The sequence below is a fragment of the Camellia sinensis genome, chromosome 7, assembly GCF_055761805.1.
Source record: "Camellia sinensis isolate YWXY chromosome 7, ASM5576180v1, whole genome shotgun sequence".
Taxonomy (NCBI): Eukaryota; Viridiplantae; Streptophyta; class Magnoliopsida; order Ericales; family Theaceae; genus Camellia; species Camellia sinensis.
In genome coordinates this window covers 117,565,758-117,589,963 of record NC_138967.1, presented here as the reverse complement: position 1 = coordinate 117,589,963, position 24,206 = coordinate 117,565,758, and the positions used below count along the sequence as shown (strand labels likewise).

The window sequence follows — 24,206 nt, the reverse complement described above, 5'->3', positions numbered from 1 at the left end:
TGTGAATTGGCATCAAGTGTGCAACAATAAGAAACATGGTGGATTGGGCATAAGAAAAGCTAGAGAACAAAACTTAGCTCTTATTTCTAAACTGGGATGGAAATTGGCTAACAAATCTGAGGATCTCTACTGCAAAGTTCTTAGAGCCAAATACCTTAGGAATCATTCCATATCTAGTTGGCCTAGCAAAAGAAGAGCTTCTCACACTTGGAAAAGTATCATAAAAAACAAAGAGGTGCTGGGAAAAAAAATATTAAATGGAATGTGGGCATAGGGGAGGACATTTCTTTATGGACTGATTGGTGGTGTGGAACTCAGCCTCTTTGTAAGACTTGTCAAGGACATTACACTAATAGTGGAGCAAAAATCAATATCATCTTAGATGATGAAGGGAATTGGGACTTGATCACAATACAGGATATCATCTCTCAACAAGACAAGGAAGCCATTCTCAGCATACACAGACCCAGGTATGTGACTTTCAATGATAGTCTCACTTGGAAGGGATCTTCAAATGGTAACTTTTCAACCTTAACAATTTATCAAGCTATAATAGAGCAGGAAGATAATGAGGAGGACTAGCAATGGCTATGGAAAATTAAGATTCCTCAAAAAATCAAAAGCTTTCTGTGGCTTGTCATGAAAGAAAGATTGCTCACCAATTACATGAGACTCATTAGAAATCTCTCTGAAACAGATACCTGTCCTAGATGCCAGAATAACAAAGAAGATATTCACCATCTATTAAGGGACTATCCTAAAGCAAAGCTAATATGGCTAAACTCGAGGGACATTAGTTGGTGGCAGCACAACACATCCATTCCTCTTCAGGAATGGATCAAGGTTAATGTTAGAAGCAAGGGGCACATTAATGGTATACGATGGTCTCTAATCTTTCTAACAACTCTCTGGAATATTGTAGACGTCCCCGAACGCCCCGGGAGGGTTAGTCCCGTTCTGTTCATTTGGGGTCACTACAGCTCGGACTCTTAAAATGTCACGGTTCCTAATCTGAACCAAAGAGTCCAAATCCGGCAAATCGTTTTGAGAAACTGATTTTTTGAAAAAGTAGTGCCAAATATGGACTGCTTTGCCAGATACAGAGTCGCCACCTAAATATTTTATTTTGGGAAATTTAGGAAACCCTGACTCGGTGCCAAGAGGCCACGTGTCCGTCATCACCAAAGTTGCCTCGGCTCGGGAACTTGGGTACGATTGGGGAAGGTCACTTCGTGAGCACCCCCGCTCGCCCGGTCATAGACCGGCCTCTACTAACCATGATATTAATTTTTGAAAACATTGTATGTTCTTATTCCGGTTATTAGCCTAGTTTACTATGTGATGCTCACAGCATACAAATATAGACCGGGTCGCCCAAATTGGAACAAAACATTTCATGCTTGTTTTTTAAAATGGTTTGCTACCCGCAGGTAGGCTTGAAACATTTGATGATTTATTCCAATTCAGATAACCCAGCCTTCACCCACAGGCATTCAGGCAGTTATATCATATAAGCACGTAGCCTCATGGTAAGCATGCTATTCATGGCAGCACTCACACGCATGCAAGGATGCTAAAGCATAAAGCTTACCGAGTACTCCAAGCCAAAATAGAAACTACATTAGAAATTATGCATGATCCTAAGTATACAGAAATGCCTAATGCAACACATGCAAAATGCAACTATAGCAAGCTCGGCTATTCTAAGATGGCATATGGAATGTTACAACTATCATGTATTCAACTTTGAAATTGAAAATACAATGCAGTTAGTATGATGCGCCGAGCCCGGTGCATGCAATACAGATGAATGAATGCAAACATGCTGCCATACTGTATGCTAATTGAAACATGCCCTAATCTAACCATCATAAGCGGATAAATAAAAGGGAGAAAGACGTGGGGTTGGAAGACATACAACACACTCACGCACACTTATTACAGTTGTGCCCTCGCGCAGAGGGTCCGAATAAATATACAGTCCAAATATTACAGTCCCGAATAAAAGAATAATACAGTCCAAAATATTACAAAATTCTAATTAATTAATGAATTAACTAAGAAAGTAAATGAAACTGGCGTGCAAGCCAGGGACCGCCTTGCTTCTGATGGATGATGTATGTCCGAATTGTCTTGCGCGGAAATCCACCGGAATGCCCCAATTAGCCTCTGTTTACACCTGTTCTTGAAATGCGTGCCAAGCCCCAAAAAGTTGCTGATTCCTGATTTTGCTGCAACAGAGAGCAGGAAAGGGGCATAGCAATGTATTTGCACAGATATATGCATGTCTCGAACCTCGTGCCACCAATCACGCATACCGAGGCATGATGGCCGAGGAGTCGAAATGCACAACTCAATATAGGATGAATGCACATGAAACTACAGCTAAAACCTAACTCCATCATGGATAATCCGGAGTGTCGGTGACTGGGGAATTGAGACACATTCCGTCACTCGGAGTACGAAATGTACCTCGTTTCCTGTGCCCGGGGTAACTCCTATTCCGAACACGATGCAATATGCATGATATGCATGAAATGCAACTAAGATATAATCCTAACATACACGATGCTATGGAAATAAGATGCCTCGAAGTGCGTGCACCCGGACACGCAAACCGAGAAAATGACAGAATGCAATAAAAATGAGATGCCTCGAAATGCGTGCACACGGGCACGCAAACCGAGGCAATGGTATACACAACGAAAATGAGGTGCCTCGAAATGCGTGCACACGGGCACGCAAACCGAGGCGATGGCAGAATGCTATGAAAATGAGGTGCCTCGAAATGCGTGCACACGGGCACGCAAACCGAGGCGATGGCAGAATGTTATGAAAATGAGGTGTCTCGAAATGCGTGCACACGGGTACGCAAACCGAGGCAATGGCAGAATGCTATGAAAATGAGGTGCCTCGAAATGCGTGCACACGGGCACGCAAACCGAGGCGATGGCAGAATGCTATGTAATGACATGAAAACATGATATGGGCTTATACCAACATGAGTGAGCCTCAGCCACACTCACATAGGATGCCGGTAGATAAAAAAGGGGTGCCTCGAAATGCGTGCACACGGGCACGCAAACCGAAGCGGTGGCAAAATGCGATGTAATGTCATGAAAACATGATATGGGCTTATACCAACATGAGTGAGCCTCAGCCACACTCACGTAGGATGCCGGCGGATAAAAAAAGGAGTGCCTCGAAATGCGTGCACACGGGCACGCAAACCGAGGCAATGACAGAATGTGATGTAATATGGCAACATGATATGGGCTTATACCAACATGAGTGAGCCTCAGCCACACTCACATAGGATGCCGTCGGATAAAAAAGGAGTGCCTCGAAATGCGTGCACACGGGCACGCAAACCGAGGCAATGACAGAATGTGATGTAATATGGCAAAAATGATATGCAAGCATGCTAATGGAATTTCAGCACTAAAACATGGGGGAAAACAGTCCCGAAATGAGGCGAAATGACATGAAATGCATGGAATTGTCCCGAAATGCGAATTTAGGCACCCGAAATGGCCTATAGCTATGCCAAACATGCACAACATGGACATGCAATGCAAAGACAGAAGCTAGACAGTCCCAAAAGATGCACTTTCACAGTTATAAACATGGCCAAACAGCAAGCATAGGTATGGCAAAAATGGCATGCAAGAATAGGGGCCAAAAGAGGGGTAATGAAGCTGTGATATAAGAAAAACCCAAACTAAAAAATTTCCTTCTACAACACTGAAGAGGGACCAAAAATATGAATATTTACAGTATATGGCAACCTCGAAATCAGTATAAAAACATGATAGAAATGTGATGCAAAATGAGGCTCAAAAGTGGCTATAACATGAAGTATGCAAAATATTCATCAAACAGCCAAAGACCCTTAATAAAACATGTAGAATGGACCAAAATAAGCACTTTTCCAGAACTGTAAAATGGCCAAAAACAAAAGCATGATAGGCTAACTAAACATGCAAGAATGGGGAATAAAAGAGAGATATAACATGAAGTGACCTATGGAGGCCTAAAACCATGAAAGGACCTAAATGAAACATGAAGTATGGACCAAAATAAGAACTTTTCCAGAACTGTAAAATGGCCAAAAACAAAAGCATGGTAGGCTGCCATTGCATGCAAGAATGGGGAAGAAAAGAGGAGTATAAAGGTAGGTACAACATGGAAACCCAAAATGGTGTTGAGCCCTTCTTCAATGTTGAATAGGGGCTCAAAATAAGCCTAATATCAGTTTACAACATGCTCGAAAACAGATTGCTCATGGGTCAAAAATAGCATGCAAAATTATGACATACAAGAGGATCAATGAAGCAAGTGTGTCATGGAGGGCTCAAACAGGGTTGAGCCCTTAATGAAAAGTGAAAATGAGCTCAAAAAAATGCCACCTTCAGTTATGGTCGGAGCTCAAAACAATAAGCATAAGGAGCTAAGATATAGGCCAAAAAAATGCACAAAAGAGGGAAAATGGGACTCACCCTTGTAGAACCAATCTTTAGCAACCTTTGGACTGAGTTTGGGAGCTTTTAACCTCTGGAGGACAGCCTCAAGCTGCTGGAATGGGCGTTGGAGGTATTGTGCTATGGCTTGGTGTGTAAATCGCCAAGGATAAGCCCCTTTTGGACCCTTTAACCCACCCAAATGTAGAGAGAGAGGGATATATAGAGAGAGTGATATATATCTCTCCTATATCAGATTTTTCTAACCTCCTAAAGGGGAGGGGAGGCTCTCTTTATATAGAGAAACCAAAGGGGCAAAGCTTCTCTTGGAAGCTTTGACCAAAAGGGCCAAGCTTCTCTTAGAAGCTTGGAGCAAAAGGGCCAAGCTTCTTGGAGAAGCTAGGCAAAAAGGGTCAAGAGGTTCAAGCTTATTGGAGAAGCTAGCCAAAAGGGTCAAAAGGTTCAAGCTTCTTGGAGAAGCTAAACAAAAAGGTTCAAAATGGTCAAGCTTCTTGGAGAAGCTTTAAAAGGGTCAAAAGGTTCAAGCTTCTTGGAGAAGCTAAAAAAAAGGTCAAGCTTCTTGGAGAAGCTAAAAAAGGGGTCAAGCTTCTTGGAGAAGCTAAAAGAGGTCAAGCTTCTTGGAGAAGCTAAAAAAGGTCAAGCTTCCTCAAGAAAAGGTCTCGGTTAGGAGAAGTGGCCGATTGATCAAAAATAGTGGCCGGCCATGAACTTTTAGGGTCCTCCCATGTGTGTACATCACAAATATGTGGTTCAAAGTTCAAGAAAATGGGCCCAAGGTGTTCAACATTAGCCCGGAAGGAGGGGGTCAAAAGGGTCAAGTAGCATTAATGGCCGGCCACCAACTTTTAGGGTCCTCCCATGTGTGTACATCACAAATATGTGGTTCAAAGTTCAAGAAAATGGGCCCAAGGTGTTCAACATTAGCCCGGAAGTGCGAAAAACGGGCGCCGGAGGGCGTCGGAGGATGTATAACTGGTTGCTGCAACAATTGCTGGCCTCCCACCCTTCAGTGACCTCTCTAGTGATAAAACAGAGGTACCTGCCAAAAATGAACGAAAACCGTTGCAAAACGAATGTTCGGGGGCCAAAACGCGCAGTTCGGGGTCCCGAAAATGGGCTGTTAAGCACCGAAAGTGGCATCCGGCCACGAAGTGGGTTTCTCTGACCCCAGTGTCCCTCAAAAGGGAGAAAATAAGATGTATGCCAAAATTTAGAGCAAATTGAGAGGGTTAAGCGGTCCCGAACCGAGGCACACGGCCTGACAGCTCCGAAAACCGGGAACCGGGCTCCGAAATGGGCAAAATGGCCTATAGCCACAAAATGTAGCCCACGGCCACTGAGAGATGGTCTACAGGACCTCTCCCTCCCCTCAGGAAAAGAAACAGAGAAAACCGAGTCTGGTTCGCAAACCGAGACAAGGCACAGAAGAGGGTTCGGAAGTCCGGAGGCAGGGCTCACGGCCGCGACTCTGAAACTTCTGAACGAGCACATTATGCAACATCACCAAGCGCTCAATCGGTGACGTCTGAGTCTTATGGTCGGTCAAAAATGGGGTGTCTACAAATATATGGAAGGAAAGGAACAATGAAGTGTTTGAAAATCATACCCAACCCCCTTTATTAGTGTCAACCTCATTTTGAAACGAGCAAAAGAAACTCAAGAAGCCTTCCAAGACTTCTTGAACCCAAACTGTACAGCCCCCAAACTAACTAAGTGTCTTGTCCTAATGCAGTTAAGCTCAAGTTAAACACTAATGGATGCTCAAAGGGAGACCCAAGACAGTCAAGCTTTGGAGGGTTGCATAGAAATGAAGTTGGATCATGGATGTGGGGCTATCATGGCTACCTAGGCAACTGCACAAGCTTGGAGGTAGAATTATGGGTCATTTATAGAGGCTTAACCATAATTATGCAAAAAGGAATGTCCAATATCATCATAGAAACTGATTCCCAATCAGCCATGGAACTAATCAAAGAAGGAGCAAGAAGCAACTCACCCTACAGAGCCATAGTTGAAGATGCAAACTTCCTACTTAGAAGATGCCAATAGACTATCCAAACCATACCAAGGGAAGGAAACCAAAGTGCTGATGCTTTGGCTAACCTTGGTGTAAACTACCAGGAGCACCTAGTGTACCTAGAGGATCCACCTAGCTCTTTATTTCCTTCGTTAATTGTTGATTAAGTGAATACTAATTCTAGAAGGGATTGAATTATTCCAGGACTTATTTGTAATATTTTATGATTGTGTTTTCTTTCTTACGAATCAAAAAAAAAAAAAAGGAAGAAGAAGAAGAAAGAAAGAAAAGAAAAGAAAACCAGCCTACAATAGCAAATGCCTAAAAACCCAATTAAGACAAATTTCATAAACCACAAAAGTAAGCCGATTTCGGCAAAAGTGGGCAAAACGTGAGCCACCGGCTATTGCAGCAAAATCAAAGACATTTGCTTTTTTTTTATTCATTAATTTTTTGTTTTTCATTTTTTAATCCGAGTGATATTTTTTTATGAGCGTTTAGACAAAAAAAAAATCAATTTTAAATTTTTTTTACTCAAAAGTTTAAGTGCTAAAATAGTATGGGCATAAAGGCATCATTCTACGAAATAACTAAAGAGAAATGTTTTGTAGCTCGAAAGTTTGGGCTCCAATGGCCCCAATCCGTGGGACTCACGTGCTTACATATATCAATATGAATATCTCTTTATCAATATCTCATCCACTCTCTCTCCGACCCAAATATTGTTCTCTCTCCTCTTCAGGAACCCTATCGCTCTCTCATGCTTTACGATGCAAACGACGGCCATTCAACTCATCTCTGGCAGGGACATCCGACTCAACACATCCGACGATGCCGACATCCGACTCGTCTGACAATTGAAAACTCCTTTCATCCAACGCAGAAACTCCTCTCAACCGAAATGAAGGAAAACTGCCACCACCATGCATCCTATAATGAAGGAAAATAGAGCATGGTATTAAAGAGACAACTTGGTTTCTTTTCCTCATGTGTAGTTGGACATTTAACTTCAAATCTATCTCTAAGTACATATGCCTATTAAAGTTCAACTAGAATACAAGAAAAAGCAAAGAAAAGAAAGAAAAAAAACAAAAGCTGCTATGGATTCGAAAGGTTCCTCACACTTAATTGCATTATAATTTCAATAATCTAAGTATGGCTATATGTCATTTGAAATTAAATTTGAATAAAAATATAAACAATACACTCATCATGAACTATGGAACCCATGATTTATGAAAATTATAGTTTTGGGGGATTGAATTGAACAAAGGGGAAGATGAGTGACCATCTCTTGATAAACACATTCATCTTTCTCAGTCAACTGAACAATGCCATCAAGCACAAGAACTTTCCCATATGGCAAGTCATGAAATTCATTCAGTAATACAAAATATGGCAGGGATGATGAAATTCATTCATTCATTCAGTAATTCTTTATGCTAGGTCTTGTTCATGGTTACTAATACCTTTTGTTTTATAATGAAATGTCAATCTGTGAGTATAGGACATGGTCTTGGGTGGAACAAAAACAACCTCCAATGCTATGGAATTTGCCATGGCAATGATGATGGTGGAGATTCCGAACAGAGTGGACGGTGGTCTCGATGGTCAACGACTCTTGTCGGTTAACACCCAGGTCGATGGATGTCGTGGTCGTCGATAAAGATTCCAAGTGGAGGAGTTCTCTGCTCTGTGCTAGGTTTGGTTCCCCTCTCTTCCTCCTCTCCTCTATCTTCTCTTTTGTTTTTGTTTAACAAGCGTGTGGGTTTCATGAAAATATTTCAAACCATTCAAGGTTGTAAGTTTCGAGCTACCCAGCGAAGTCGATAACTAAACTACCCTCAAAAGTTCACACGCTCATATTTGTTCAGAATAATAAATTTCTTATCTATACAAAATTACATTTCTCAACAATAATGATATATCCTTCTAAAATTAAAACTCTAACTAAGTTCTAGTGATGTGAGAAATCAAAAAAAAAAAAAAGAAAGTAAAACATCACATGAAATACTTCACACACATTAGAGCTACTAACATTTTTGCATTTCTCAAACCCATTCCCTCTCTCTCCCTCTCGTCTCTTTCTCTCTCTCTCTCTCTCTCTCTCTCTCTCTCTCTCTCTCTCCATAGCTGGTTAGGGTTTCCAATCTCAGTGGTTCTGCGGCTATCGTGACCAGAACAAGGTGTCACTACCGGTGAATATGAGGCAGTGAACCGTTGGAGGTGGAGAGTAGACCCGTTTTTAGAGTTTCTTTACTGATCTTCAACGTCATTAGGGTTTCATCACTCACCTCTTGATCGCCTCAGATTGCCATAGATCATCTCCATCATCGTCCCCCGCCGCCGTGTCCATCACCGTGGCCATCTCCCTCAGGTCGTCTTCGTCGTTAGGGTTTCGGTCGCCCTCGGTGGCTATGGTTCCAAGATCTAGCTTCTTATCCTCCTCACCCCTTCTCTCTCTCTCTCTCTCTCCCCCACACCTTGTAGTAACAATGGTCACTTTCTGTATCTAAGCTTCAAAATGTGAAACCTCTCCATTTGCTTCACCTATAAAAACCCCAACTTGATTTTGGCCATTGCAAAACCCCCATCTCTCTATACAAAAAATAGACATTAAAAGCTCAGAACACTCTTAAAGCTCATCAACTTCTCTCAATCCTTTCGCTAATTCAGGTATGTATTCATATTCCTGGATTTTTCAATCTATACAAGTGCTTTACATGAATAGATGAAGTAGTTTTTTGTATTTTTTTTTTTGCAAGTTATCGCATAGATCTTCTTCGTAGTTGTGATTATAGATTCAATAGAATGAAATCATTTTATTTTGGGCAATTTTGAATATCAAATGATTCCTCTCTTAATAGGTTAATTTTTATTGGTAGTTGATTTAACATTGGATGTTTGATTCAGTTATTATAATTTTTTTGGTTGGATCTGTGGATTTTTTGTTATTGTTGTTGGATCTGTTGTCTCTCTGTATATTGAATTTGAATTAGTAAATAATTTTTTTATTTATTTTTTATTCTTGTGTTGAACAGATGCAGATCTTTGTGAAAACCCTAACTGGAAGCAACTTAACACTGTGATAGATAAAAAAGAGAATGGATAGATAGAGAAAGAGAAGAGATGGGGAGTGAGAAGAGATCAGGTGTTTATATGATTTGTTGGTGTGTTTTTGTTGTAGTGAATAATTTCAACAGATAGGAAACAAGTTTGTGAAATTTTAGACAGAGAAAGAAACCTACAGATTTTAAACAAATAGAGAGAAACCCATAGACATATTTTAAACAGATAGAGAGAGAAACTCACAGATTTTAAACAGATAAAGAGAGAAACCCACCGATTTTAAACAAATATGGGGAAAATTTGAATTGATAGAAAAAAAATTCAACAGATTGATATAAATTTGAATAGGTAGTTAAAAAAAATTGAACAAATAAAAAATAATTTGAACAAATAGATATAAATTTGAACAGATAGTAAAAAAAGAGTCAGCACATAAATTAAGGGATAAAATTGAAAAAAAAAATGTCCTTCAAAACTAACAAAATCACTTCTTACCAAATTATTTCACAAATTGCGAACCTTTAACAAATAAAAAGTACTCACTGTACCTAATACCTTATACCCTTATTCAATTGGATTTTTTAACAATTAACTCTTTTTGTATTGCTTCAAACTATAAATATAATAAAATTTGTATTTTGTGTCATTTTAGTTAAATTAGTTCAATTATAGATGACTCTAAAAACTCACTGAGTGAACAGTTATAAAATTTACCTCTGAGGTTTAAATTCACTTTAGTTTCTAATATTTGAGAGAGTTAACTGTTAAGTATTAAAATTTAAGGTGTAAAATGTAAATAGGTCATATTTAAGGAGGTTTACTGTAATTTATCCTAAAATTAAAATTGGAGGACCAAAGTAACATCCAATGCATAATTTAAGGATTACAAATATATTTTATCATTTAAAAAAACAATATTTGTGGATGATTCTGAAATTTTTGAATAAATACTTTTTGAACAAAAGAATTGGCCAAACAGTCTCAAATTCTTTTTTACAACAATCCAATTATAAATACATAATTTTTTATCATCATTTACAATGAGAGTGAAGTCCAAAGAAGAGTAGTAAGACACAAGAAATTAGAGACATACAATAAATTGTTGGAAAGGGCTTAGATGATCAAATAAATGAACACTATTGACTTGAAAGTTGAAAATTTTAAGTCAATAATGTTGAAATAAGAAAATATCAGCGTAGTAAGACTGAAGAAATTAGAGACATACATTAACTTGTTGGAAAGGGGTTAGATGATCAAATAAAGAAACATTATTGACTTGAAAATTTTAAGTCAATAATGTTGAAATAAGAAAATATCAGCGTAGTAAGACAGAAGAAATTACAGACATACATTAACTTGTTGGAAAGGGGTTAGAAGATCAAATAAAGAAACATTATTGACTTGGAAATTATAAGTCCATAATGCTGAAATAAGAAAATATCAGTCGAGTAAGACTGAAGAAATTGACATGGATTAAATTGTTGATGCTGAAATAAGAAAATATCAGTGGAGTAAGCCAGAAGAAATTGGCATAGATTAAATTGTTGATGCTGAAATAAGAAAATATCAGCCACTAAGCTTCTGCTTCTCCTCCTTCTATCTTGACCTTGGTTGCATTTTAAGGCTCATTCAAACATCTGATTATATAATAATATCAACAAAACTTTGAGCCAATAATGGGTATAAAAAACAACTCATCCTTCATGCTTTCGATTTTCTTTCTCCTCTTCTTCTCTTTCATCAACCATCTCTCCCATGGAGCTGACACCATCTCTGCAAATCAATCTCTTTCTGGGAACCAGACCATAACCTCTGCTGGTGGGAATTTTGAACTGGGTTTCTACAAACCAGGTAATTCCTCATACTACTACATATCCATGTGGTACGCCAAAGTATCTACTCTAACAATAGTTTGGGTAGCCAATAGAGATAATCCCATCTCTGATAAGTATTCCTTTGTACTCAAAATCTTAGATGGTAATTTGGTGATTTTAAATGAATCCCAAACCCTGATTTGGTCCACAAATCAAAACTCCACCGCTTCCAATTCTGTGGTGGCTATTCTTGGGGATGATGGGAATTTGATTTTGAGAGATGGGTCTAATTCAAATAAACCAATTTGGCAAAGTTTTGATCACCCTGCTCACACTTGGTTGCCTGGTGGAAAGATTGCTTACAATAAGCTTACCAACACACACCAACGTTTAACTTCATGGAAGAACTCAGAAGACCCTTCAACAGGACTGTATTCTCTTAGTCTTGATGCAAATAATAGTCAGTACGTTATATTTTGGAATGGGTCTAAATAGTATTGGACTACTGGTCCTTGGAATGGGCAGATTTTTCGCTTAATACCGGAAATGAGAGCTAATTATATCTTTCATTTTAGCTATCACGACAACGAGAATAAGAGTTACTTCACATATTCCATGTATAATCCTTTGATTATTTCTAGATTGATTATGGATATTTCGGGGCAAAACCAACAACTCACTTGGTTGGAAAGCACAAAGCAGTGGAATTTGTTTTACGCTCAGCCGAGACAGCAATGTGAGGTTTATGAATTCTGCGGGCAATATGGAATATGCAATAATATTATACAACCCTTCTGTAATTGTTTGACGGGTTTCAATCCTAAGTCACTCAATGATTGGAATTTGAGTGATTATTCTGGGGGGTGTGTGAGGAGAACCGAGTTGCTGTGTGGGAATATTACTGCTGCTAATCAAGAGAAAGACAAGTTTTGGGAAATTTCTAACACGAGATTGTCTGAATTTCCTCAATCAGTAGTTGTTGGCAGTGCCGCTGAATGTGAATCTTCTTGCTTGAATAATTGCTCTTGCACTGCTTATGCTTATGATAGTAATGGGTGTTCAATTTGGATTGGGGAGCTCATGAATCTGCAAGATGGTAGTGGAAACACACTTTATCCTCAAACTTGCTGCTTCCGAGTTTCCAAAGCATGAATTTAAAAAGGGGATTATTATTGGTGTTGTTGTGGGTTCAATTGCATTGGTAGTCATCTTGGTCTTCGTGTGTGTTGTTCTCTTGAAGCGACAAAACGGGATTGTAGCATTCCCTTGTTTGCTTTGGCGAAACACTTCTCGCTGGTTGAGCTTTCTACATGAAGAGAGGATGGCAACAGTTTATGGTTCATTGGTTGCATTTGGATACAAAGATCCGCAAAAAGCAGCCAAAATTTTCTTAGAGAAAATTGGGGGAGGAGGTTTTGGTTCTGTTTTCAAAGGGACTTTGCCTGATTCCACTGTCATATCTGTGAAGAAGCTGGAAAGCATCAACCAAGGAGAGAAGCAATTTCGAGTAGAAGTTAGCACCCTTGGGACTATCCAACATGTTAATCTTGTTCGGCTTTGTGGGTTTTGCTCTGAAGGTAAAAGGAAGTTGTTGGTATACGATTACATGCGGAATGGATCCTTGGATTCCCATCTTTTTCATGAAAAGGAGTCAAAGGTCTTGGACTGGAAAAAAAAGGTACCAAATTGCACTAAGTACAGATAGGGGGTTGGCTTATCTCCATGAAAACTGCAGAGACTGTATCATACATTGTGACATAAAGCTAGCGAACATTCTATTACATGTCGACTTTTGCCCAAAAGTAGCAGATTTTGGTTTGGCAAAGTTTCTTGGGCGAGAATTTAGTAGGGTTCTGATAACCATGAGAGGGACAATGGGCTATCTTGCGCCAGAGTGGATATTAGGGTTGGCCATTGCCACCAAAGATGATGTGTACAACTACGGTATGATGCTATTTGAATTGATATCGGGAAAAAGAAACACTGATCAATCTCAAGAAAAGATAGTTAAATTCTTTCCAATTTGGGCCGCAAGTGTAGTCGCAAAAGGTGGTGATGTCCTTAATTTGTTAGACCATAGGTTGGAGAAACATGTTGACATTGAAGAGGTATGGAGAATTTGTAAAGCTGCTTCTCTATTGAGAATGATAGGCCATCAATGGGTTAGGTAGTTTAGATCCTCGAAGGGATTCTGGATGTGAACCTATCTCCAATTCCTCGCTTGCTCCAAGCCCTTGTTGCCGACTAGGAGCATATCTATAATTTTTCTCATTTCTTCATTGATTCGTTCTTCGATCAAATGGAAGTCACAATTATGGAGCAATCCTTCAACTATTTCCTCAAGCCAAGAGCACTGTATTGTCCAGTTTTAACTCTAAAACAATAAATCATGGGTTTGCATGAGCACTATATATTATTGGGTTTTGTACTTGGTGATGGGTCATTTCACACACTAAAAATAAACACTAAACTATACCAATTTCCTTAGAATAATGGTAAGTGTAGACATCCCATTTTTTACGGCCCTTAAGACTTGGGCACCATTGATTGATCACTCAATGATGAATGTGTACGCTTGTCAAATGCTTAATTCCCTCAGCAGGAAACCTCAGCTTTGAACCTACAAACCTTCTGCATTGTTTTGGACCAAAACAGTAGTTTTTCAGGCTTGGGCATCCACGGACCTGCAGACCCACTAGTGTGGCCTATTGGCCACTTGTGTAAATTTTCAGATCTTTTTGTCACCTGTGCCAGCGGTCTCCACAAATGCATGCACTGTACTAGCTGTGTATGTATAGATATTTCTAAGGTGGTCTCATATATTTCTATATATAGATGACTCCCTCTCATTTTTTTAGGGTTAGAAAATTTTGGAGAGCAAAAGTTTTGGAAAATATTTCTCTCTCTCCCTTGCAACTTACATAACCTTTGCCTAGACAGTCTAAACCAAACCTTGAGGGATCTTTGCTGAGGTTCTTAAGCTTGCATTTTAGCAGTTGAGAGTGTGAAATTAGTGGTTTGGAAATTCAAGGGATCATTCCTCTTCAAGAGATATACATTCTAGTTCTTTTGTACCATCTCTTTCTCATCTTTTCTTGTTGTTTTTCAGTTGTTTATCACCTGTATTTTTGGGCTGAAACTTGTAGTTTAAAGCTGTTAAAGGTAGAGGGGTGGATCACCCTTCTTTGAACCTTGTTTCATTGGCTTTTACCCTTGTGTTTCCCATCTTTTCATCAACTTTTTTTTTGAACTTTTTACTATTGGTTTTTAGAGTTTTCTAGAGGCTAAAAATCATGTTTTGAAGTCCCAAAAATGGAGGCGGTAGCCTTCCCTCTTTGTGCTTGTTTATTAGCTTAATTGCTCCATGTTTTTAGCTTACTCTTTTAGCTATTTTTACTTTAATTCCAGCATTGTTTTCAGCTAATTTAGGACTATTTTTTATGTGGTAGTTTCATTTATGCTTTGTATTGCATGTTTGTAGTGTAATGATCCTCATAGACTTGGTAGTTTAGGCCTTAGCCAACAACCTATTTGAGTTGATAACATTTATTTCTTGCTTCATACTTATGTTCACATCTAAGCATCTCTGCAATCTCCCTCATTTCTTGGCTTTTTCTCTTTGTTTTGAGAGTTGCTCCAAAAGGAGTGTTGTTTAAGCTTGAAGGTTGATATTATGCTTAATGGTTTAATCCCTTTGGGGGTTCATTACCAACGGCATGATCTCCCTCTCATGCCTAAAACAACATTTGGTTTGGTACTTCCCTCATTTAGTGGACTTAAAGCTTATTATTGGACTTAATTGACTAATGAATGGAAGGTAATTTAACAAGTGGTAATCAATGGTTTAAAAATAGAGCAAGATAATAAAATGGTTTGGGTTCAATCGGATGTCAATTGAACCTATTAAGTCTTAAGTCGTTTCATACTTGTTAGTGATGAAAACGGTTCAAAAGTCAATGTCAACCCCGTCTCTTGATCGATCCATGATAGGGAGGAGGTTTTGTTGGTCCTTCCTTACCATTTATTGAAATTGTATCCCTTGGCTCATAAGTCATCACGCAATGAAATTGCGTCGATTGATGGCTTGTGAATCAAGCCTACCCCTCCTTTGAGCTATTTGATGATAAGGAGAGGTAGGGTGGACAAATATCCCCTGAGAATGCTCTATTTGTGCTTTGTTTATTTTCTATTGTAGCAGGAGAAATCCAACATTAGTGGCCGACATGCCACCTTTATTGGGCGACAAGCCACTATTAGTGGCTGACTGCCACTACTTCTGGCCTACCGACCACTTTTTCCAACAAGGCAGTGTATTGTTTCCTGCAGAATAAAGCAGAAACTGAGGTGAAAAATCAGTGCAATCTCCTAGTTGTGCAGCAGAAGCATTCCGGTAGCAAAACAAAGAGCATTTTCAGGTGGAAATCCACATCTATGCATGAACCAACCCTCGATTCTTGGGATCCGTTAAAATTATATTGTAATAGTAGTACGTTGTACTTAAAGTAGCGGACTTGTAACTAATTCGTTAGTTTAGTTAAAATAGCTAGTTAGTTTTGTGTTGTACTTAATTAATTAGCTAAAGTAGTTAGTTAATTTGTAGTGTTGTAATAATTAGCTAGCATAGTTAGTTTATTTCATTTGGGTTGTAATAGATTAGTAAATTCGTAGTAATTAGCTAGGGCATTCATTTGGACCCTTATGCGCGAGGGCAAACTTGTAATTATGTGTATGTCTTCCAACCCCATGTCTTTTCTCCCTTTTATTTATCCACTTATGATGGGTAGTTTAGAACATCATGTTTCTTTTAGCATTTCCCATGTTTGCATCCATTTGTCTTGCATGCATGAGATTCGGCTTATCATTCTAAACAAAGCATCGTAGTTCACATACTTCGTTGAAACACATTAAAATTGCATGCTATCAAGTTGTTTCAAATGCCATATTAGTAGCCGAGCCTATTAATTACATCTTATATGTGTTGCATTAGGCATATTTTGCATTAGTTAGGACCATGCATTTTTCTAACTAGTTTCTCTTTTGGCTCACCTCGGGAATTGGGGTAAGCATTTATTGCTTTAGCATATCACATGCATATGATTGTTGCCATGACGCTAAATGCTTAAGTGATAAAATTGTCTAAATGCCTATGGATGAAGGCTAATTGTTTGAATTGGGATAATTTGAGTAATGTACATATGAGATCACCTTGTCAAGTAGTACATATTCAAACAATTTTCAAAAACATACTTGAAATCAAATGTTCCAATTTTTTTCCAATTAGTCTATACTTGTGTGCAACACATACTAAAGTTAGCCTAATAATCGAAACAAGAGCATATAATGTAAATAAGAATCACATCATGATTAGTAGAGACCAATCTTTGATCAGTCGAGCAAGAGTGCTCAATTCATCACCTTCCCCTATCATACCTAAGTTCCCAAGCCGAGACAATCTTGGTGATGACGGACACATGGCCTTTGGCACGAGTCTCAGGGTTTCCTAAATTTTTAAAAAATATTTAGGTGGCGACTCTGTATCTAGCAAAGCAATCCATTTTTGGCATTTTGATTCAAAATTGATTTTCCAAAAGAATTTCCGAATTTAGACTCATTTGTATTTATCTATTTCATATTGCACTTGTGGAATTAGATTCAAAACCACGGGAGTCTGAACTGTAGGGCTAGTCGTATCCGAAAGGAGCACGAAAAGTCAAGCTACATTAAGTCTAGGTACCGATCCACAGGGACAAATAGGAAATTAAACTAATTTAATTGTTAAATTCTTAAATTAATTTTGATAAAAAGATTGAGGGATTCATAAACTAGTAATAACTAAAATAAACTAAGAGATTAAACTAGCAAGTATAAATAAAATCGGAATTATTGATTTTTCGAAAAAACCTATGGTAATGAGTCCACCACTACTTACATAAATAAGGCTTCAATTTGAGATTCAATTATGTTACAGTTTAAACTAAATAATACTTCACAACTACAAGCTTGAAACATTTATCAAAAAAAATTAACACGTTCATTGCATAGGCACGAACCATCTCAAATAGTACGAGTCGTTCACTCTAAACTAGGGTAGCAACACGGCTCATCTCTCGTAGTATGACTTGTCTCATACCTTGAACGTGAAAGAACAAAAAACCATTGTATGGAAAGTATTCAACAATCACAGAAAGAAAAATACTTGAAGAGAATACCGAAAAATATATTTGAAACTTCTTAAACACCATACAATTAGTTCAAACCTTTACATAATCAAAAAACAAAAAGACAACACTATTTACTTGGCTAGGGTTTCATCAAAACCCTAGAAATAGTCACCTAGCCACTCATGGAGGAGTGGAACGAGGTGGAGGAAGAAGAAGCCACCATGGGAGACATTCTTCAAGCTTCAAGTTCTTTTTCCTTCCAAACCCTAGCCTCTCTCTCCCTTTTCTCTGAAATATTTTCTAACCCTAAGAGCAGCCTCTTTTCTTCCTTTTATGCCCAGCAGAACAGACTGAAATTTCCACACATGCAACTCTAGGTGGGCCGCTCAAGCGGCCCTAATTTTCCCTCAAGCGGTGGTGGGCTGCACGTGCGGTGGAGCTTGGCCGCATGGGCAGTGAGGTGGCAGGCAGGGAATTTTCACTACTCGCATGGAGAATTTTCTTTTGAGCGACTTTTTGCTTGAATTTGTGTGTTGCCTGCCAAATTTGTACAAGTGCTCAAAACACATCATCTTTACCAAATAACTAAAATTCAAAGACTATAAGTGTAACTTAAGCGGCCTCAATGTGGTAACTTTCGGCCTACATTACATCCCCTAGTCCTCGAGCAAAACCATAGAAATAAGAAAAATAAAATACTCTAAGCCAGTTTTGTAGGGATCACGATTGCATTTAGCATATGCTACAAGCCTTTAAACCACAAAGTTACCCCAAGTGGACGAGTATAGCCTCATGAGGGTTTCCAGAAATGATACCCACAAACATTAATATATTCACAGCTGCCCAACAACAATAAGTAATCACACTACTCCAAATATCAATTAACTTATGTGCCAACTAGAGTGTCATATTAAAACATGATGAGTCATTGAAGGCACAGTGGACAGGCATGAAGGAATCTATTGAGCTAGAACCATAATTCAGTTATTACAAAAGTTAAGTCCCCTATACTTGCGAATGCTGGTAAACACATCATCAGTGCCCTTGGTGTAAAGTGCAGTCCCTATAACTAGTTAACTGTCCACTATAATAGCCCAACTCATAATAACGCCTAACATATACAGAAAAACTAAACTTTTGCAACCAGGATTCTTTTTTTTTTTTCTAGTATTTTTTTTTTATAGACTGTGCAATGTCCTAATCCTTTAAGCTTTCTAATCAACCCATGTAGAAAGCATTGGACTAATGACTCCCAAGCCAGATGGTTTTAGGGCTCTAGGTGTGAAGACACCCCTACGGACTTAATAACTCGAGCTGAAAAGGCTACGAAGTCATTATTTTTCCTTAATTGTGCAATGTCTAGGTCCCTTAAGCTTTCTAATTAACCCATGTAGCAAGTATTGGGCCAATGACTCCCAAACCAGACGATTTTAGGGCACTAGGTGTAGAGGCACCCCTACGGGCTTAATAACTCGAGTTAAAGAGGCTACGAACCCAACCAAGTCAATTTTGTGTGTGTGTGTGAGAGAGAGAATCAAGGTTACTCATTTATTGTTTTCTACAACACTAGCAATTATCAATGATGTACACCAGGGATTATAAAAAAGAGGTCACCGCTATGATAGTGTGTTCATATGAATCAAGACATACTCATAATAAGTGTACTAATACCACAACCACAAGCAACTATCCTAGTGCAAACATCACATGTGAGTATTTACCCAATAAATCATTTTCATACAAGTCTACTATGTTCCACAATTAACATATGCTTATATCACCACCTTACTAGCAACAAGTCAACATTAAGTGAAGTACTGCAATCAAGTGAAGCAGTGTAATCAAGTGAAGCATATATAAACATGAATTATGAATTATGAGCAAAAAAGAAGTACACATAAGAAAATACTCTCATCCCCCAACTTGAATATGACATTGTCCACAATGAAAGCAAATACGAAGTAAATTAGAAAGAGAGAGAGAGAGAGAGAGAGAGAAAATTACCAGACAATGTAGGTGTAACTCCAATAGGCAGATATGAACACAAATAAATAAATATATATATATATATATATTATGCAATAATAAAAGAAATAAAATAAATAACATACATTAAAAAAAAAACAATAGCAAACAAAGGGACCAGGATTTGTGCTGCATGTGCGATGAGTTGTGCCGCACATACGGAATTTTTTTTTAAACCCAATTACAACCAAAAACTTAAAACCATTTTTACCTTCATTGCACATCTGAAATAAATATGGCACTTCAAAAACATCTAAATGCTCAACAAGGTATAATCTTCATGCCAAAACCATGGGTACTACTTTTCTCCCTAACTATGTTTGTAACTTTCCCTATTCTCCAACAGGGTGACAGACTAGGTTGATTTGGTATCTAGAATCGAGGTGCTTGAAGCTAACTCAATCTATGGGGCTGCCATACAAAGTTCAAGCCGAGGTGTTTTTGAAGCAATCTCCACACCCTTGGGTATTTAAATCAGACTTTAGTCTAAAAAATTCCAAACCTTTGCGTTCTAGGCTTTACCATTCGAATTCTAGTTTTCACCGCCTCAGTTGGTCTCCTAAGAACTCACTACAAATACAGTTAGGTGGCTATACCAGATCGTCAGATGTCATTCGGGCATGGCTAACACCAAAGGAATTACACCTTTAGAGGATTTAAAGTCTCCTAGACACGAAACACAATCACACACTACACAACACACTATTTTTGTCTTTTGTTTTATTCATTTATTTTGTGCTTTTTGTTTTTTGTTTTGTTTTTGTTTTTGTTTTTGTTTTTGTCTTTTTGTTTTTGTTTTTAAAAAAAAAGACAAAAACAATAGCTCGAAATATATTTAAATATTTGTTAAACCAAAAACAATACCCTTTCCCCCAACTTAAATGACAATGGCCTCAATGGCATATACCAAAAAGGACTGACAAGAACAGTAAAAGGAAAGAGAATTAAAACACACTAAAATTATAAAATATACATCCCTGAAATGCAGAGAAAGATGCCCCCCAACTGGAAGGAAACTATACCTGCAAAAGGGTTAGAAAATAAACACAACAATTTTTATTTTTTTTTGGAATTTAAGGTTTCGTGTTGATCTTCCTTTAAGTAATCTACCTCAAACCAAATTTGTTAGGTCATACTCAACAGTTCCATTCAAAGTGTACTCATCTATTTGGCCCTAACAGACCACACTGAAAACACACAATGTAATAAATAAAGAATTACAACTAAAATGCTCAGGTTTTCTTCTCGAGAAGAGCTAAATATATTGTCTTCAGCCAAATATCAACACAAACTTATTTTTGCCTTTTCTTCCAATTTATGAGATATGGATCTCTATAATGAAAATAAATCAACTCGTCCAATAGTGCGGGACTAGGTTGCAAATGACTTGTGGGAGAATGATTAACGGAGTGGAAAAATATTTGTGTGAAAAGTATAGTATGTAAAGAAATCTCATGGGTGGAAACAATAAGATCAAAACCAAAAATAAAATCCCACCTATGCTGATTTACTTTATCACTATAATTTTCCACAATTAAATCCCTATCAATTTCGTCCAAATGATAGGCCAAAACTATGGGGAGAGTTTCTGTCATATCTCTGGGTGCAACGGTAGTTTCAAGTGACAAATACTAACTCCACATTAGTTGTTGGATCACTAGAGAGATGTGTTGTGGATTCACTAGGTTCAATTTGCAACTCTTTTTAAAAAATCTCACAGCATGCACTCTTACGAATGTCTTGAACGAGTTAGTCAAAAGAAATCCACACCTCAGCTAGGAACATCTCAAAATTTTCAGTTGACCACATTGTGTCTACAAATTGACTTGTTTGAGAGTTCAACCCATTATAAAAGATAGCAATGAGTTGAGTAATTTTGTAGCCATGTTATAGACAAGCATCTGCATAACTCTTGTATCATTCCCAACAATGACAAAATAACTCATTCGCTTCCTGAGTAAAATTTAATATTTTTTTTCTGAGAAGAGTGATGTTAGATGGAGGTTGTGATTCTTTCTATTTAAAATAAGCCAACATATTTACCCAATTCAGGGCGACAAGAATCACTCTCGTGCATACACCACACATACACACACACACACTAGGTTCCGTGGTTCTGTGCACTAAGTTATGAAAGCAAAATACCAAAAGGAAAAATACTTATAGCTGTTTAACAAAAACTCTTTACTCGTCTTGCGGGTGCTTGACATGTAGACCGTTGTCTCTAAGCTCCACTTGAGCTCTCTATGTTTAGCACTTTGGTGCTTTGCTTGCGAGTACTTGTTTTCTTTTTTTTTAAACACTTTAGTGTTGCGGTTTCTTTTTAAAGATCGGTTGCGCTCCGCTTGCACTTCAATGATAACTTCTCTTGCAAAAGCTCTGCACACTTAGCAACACGAAAGCAAAAAATCCTAAACTAAAATTTAAAATAAGAATGAAACTTTAAATTAATTAATTTTGTCAGAAGTCCCCAACAACGACGCCAAAATTTGATGGGTCGTTTTACACACCAAAAATAAACACTAAACTATACCAAATTCCTTAGAATAATGGTAAGTCCAGGTATCGATCCACAGGGACAAACGGAAATTAAACTAATTTAATTGTTAAATTCCTAAATTAATTTTGATAAAAAGATTAAGGGATTCATAAACTAGTAGTAACTAAAATAAACTAAGAGATTAAACTAGCAATTATAAATAAAATCGAAATTATTGATTGTTGGGAAAAACTTAAGGTAATGAGTCCACCACTACTTACATAAATAAGGCTTCAATTTGAGATTCATTTATGTTATAGTTCGAACTAAATAATACTTTGCAACTACAAGCTCGAAACATTTATGAAGAAAATTAACATGTTCACTGTATAGGCATGAACCATCTCAAATAGTACGAGTCGTTTGCTCTAAACTAGGCTAGCAACACGACTCGTCCCTCGTAGTATGGCTCGTCTCATACCTTGAACATGAAAGCACAGAAAACCATTGTATGGAAAGCATTCAACAATCACAAAAAGAAGAATACTTGAAGAGAATACTGAAAAATATATTTGAAACTTCTTAAACGCTGTATACTTTGTTCAAACCTTTACAAAATCAAAAAGCAAAAAGACAACCCTATTTACTTAGCTAGGGTTTCATCAAAACCCTAGAAATAGTCACATAGCCACTCATGGAGGAGTGGGAAGAGGTGGAGGAAGAAGAAGCCACCATGGGAGACATTCTTCAAGCTTCAAGTTCTTTTTCCATCCAAACCCTAGCCTCTCTCGCGCTTTTCTCTAAAATATTTTCAAACCCTAAGAGAAGCCTCCTTTCATCCTTTTATGCCCAGCAAAACAGACTGAAATTTTTGCGCATGCAACTCTAGGCGGGCTGCTCAATCGGCCCTAATTTTCACTCAAGCGGTGGTGGGCCGCACGTCCGGTGGAGCCTAGCCGCACGTGCAGTGAGGTGGCAAGCTGAGAATTTTCACTACTTGTACAGAGAATCTGCTTTTGAGCCACTTTTTGTTTGAATTTGCGTGTTGCTTGCCAAATCTGTACGAGTGCACAAAACATATCATCTCCACCAAATAAACAAAATTCAAAGACTATAAATGTAACTTTAGAGGCCTCAATGTGGTACCTTCCAGCCTACATCACTTCGTATGTATTGTTTTGTTGTCTTATAGTCAATGTAACTAGTTTATGGTTTTGTTGTAGGATTGTGCGTTGTTCAACTTTTCATGTACATCTCTTAGAAGTACAAGTGTGTTAAAGCAAAATAAGTCCCCAAAGGTTAGTGAATTTTACTGTTTTCAATGAATTTGTTAGCAATTCTATTGTTTTGAATTATTATTAATATTAAAAATTTTAACCTTGTGTTCGGATCTTGAAATTGTAGAGGATTAAAAAGAGAAATTAGAAGTGAAAAGTTTAGCTTCTACTTCATGGACTTTGAAGATTCAAACACAATCTTAGAGTGTGTTTGGATGAAAAATGAGATTCTTTAATCTTCCACTGAAGTTAGAGGGAACATGCAGGGATAGATTACCTATGTGAAACCCTTTTTCTAAAGGATGCTATATCAAAAGATATTTTCTTTTGTCATGGTCCAAGAAAGTTTGAACACAAATTTTGAATCTTCTCACGGAGTTGTATGTGGATGTTACTACTCATATTTTGGTTGACTGAAATGAAATAAAATGTAATAATTATTTCATTAAGCTATTTATTTTTATGTTTGGTTGGTAAAAAAATAAATAAATAATATTATAAATGAAATTATCATTTATCATTATAAGATAATGATTATTTTACAAGAGAATTTAAAGAATGAACCATTTTATTTCATTTTAATAAACTAAATAGAGCGTTAGAATTAAGAATAGCTTAACAATCAATACAATGAAGAAAGAGGATGTTGGGAGAGACATTAGGTTATATATATATATATATATATATATATATTTAGGAATGAACGTTTGAAAAAATTTGACATAACATTACATTTGCTTATATATATATTATCTTATCTTACTATAATATAAGAGGGAGTTGCCATAGCATGGCTTTCTTTTTTCTTTCCCTTTTGTTTTGTGTTTGTATCCACTTTTTTCTTTTCTTTCTTTTTTTTTTCTTTCTTTTTTTTTTCCCTGGA

The 24,206-nt window shown here is 37.6% G+C and overlaps 1 pseudogene; it reads left to right on the top strand.

Moving 5' to 3' along the window:
* Positions 1–11,178: 11,178 nt before the first annotated feature.
* LOC114298832 (G-type lectin S-receptor-like serine/threonine-protein kinase At2g19130) lies at positions 11,179–13,740 on the top strand (annotated as a pseudogene).
* Positions 13,741–24,206: the final 10,466 nt, after the last annotated feature.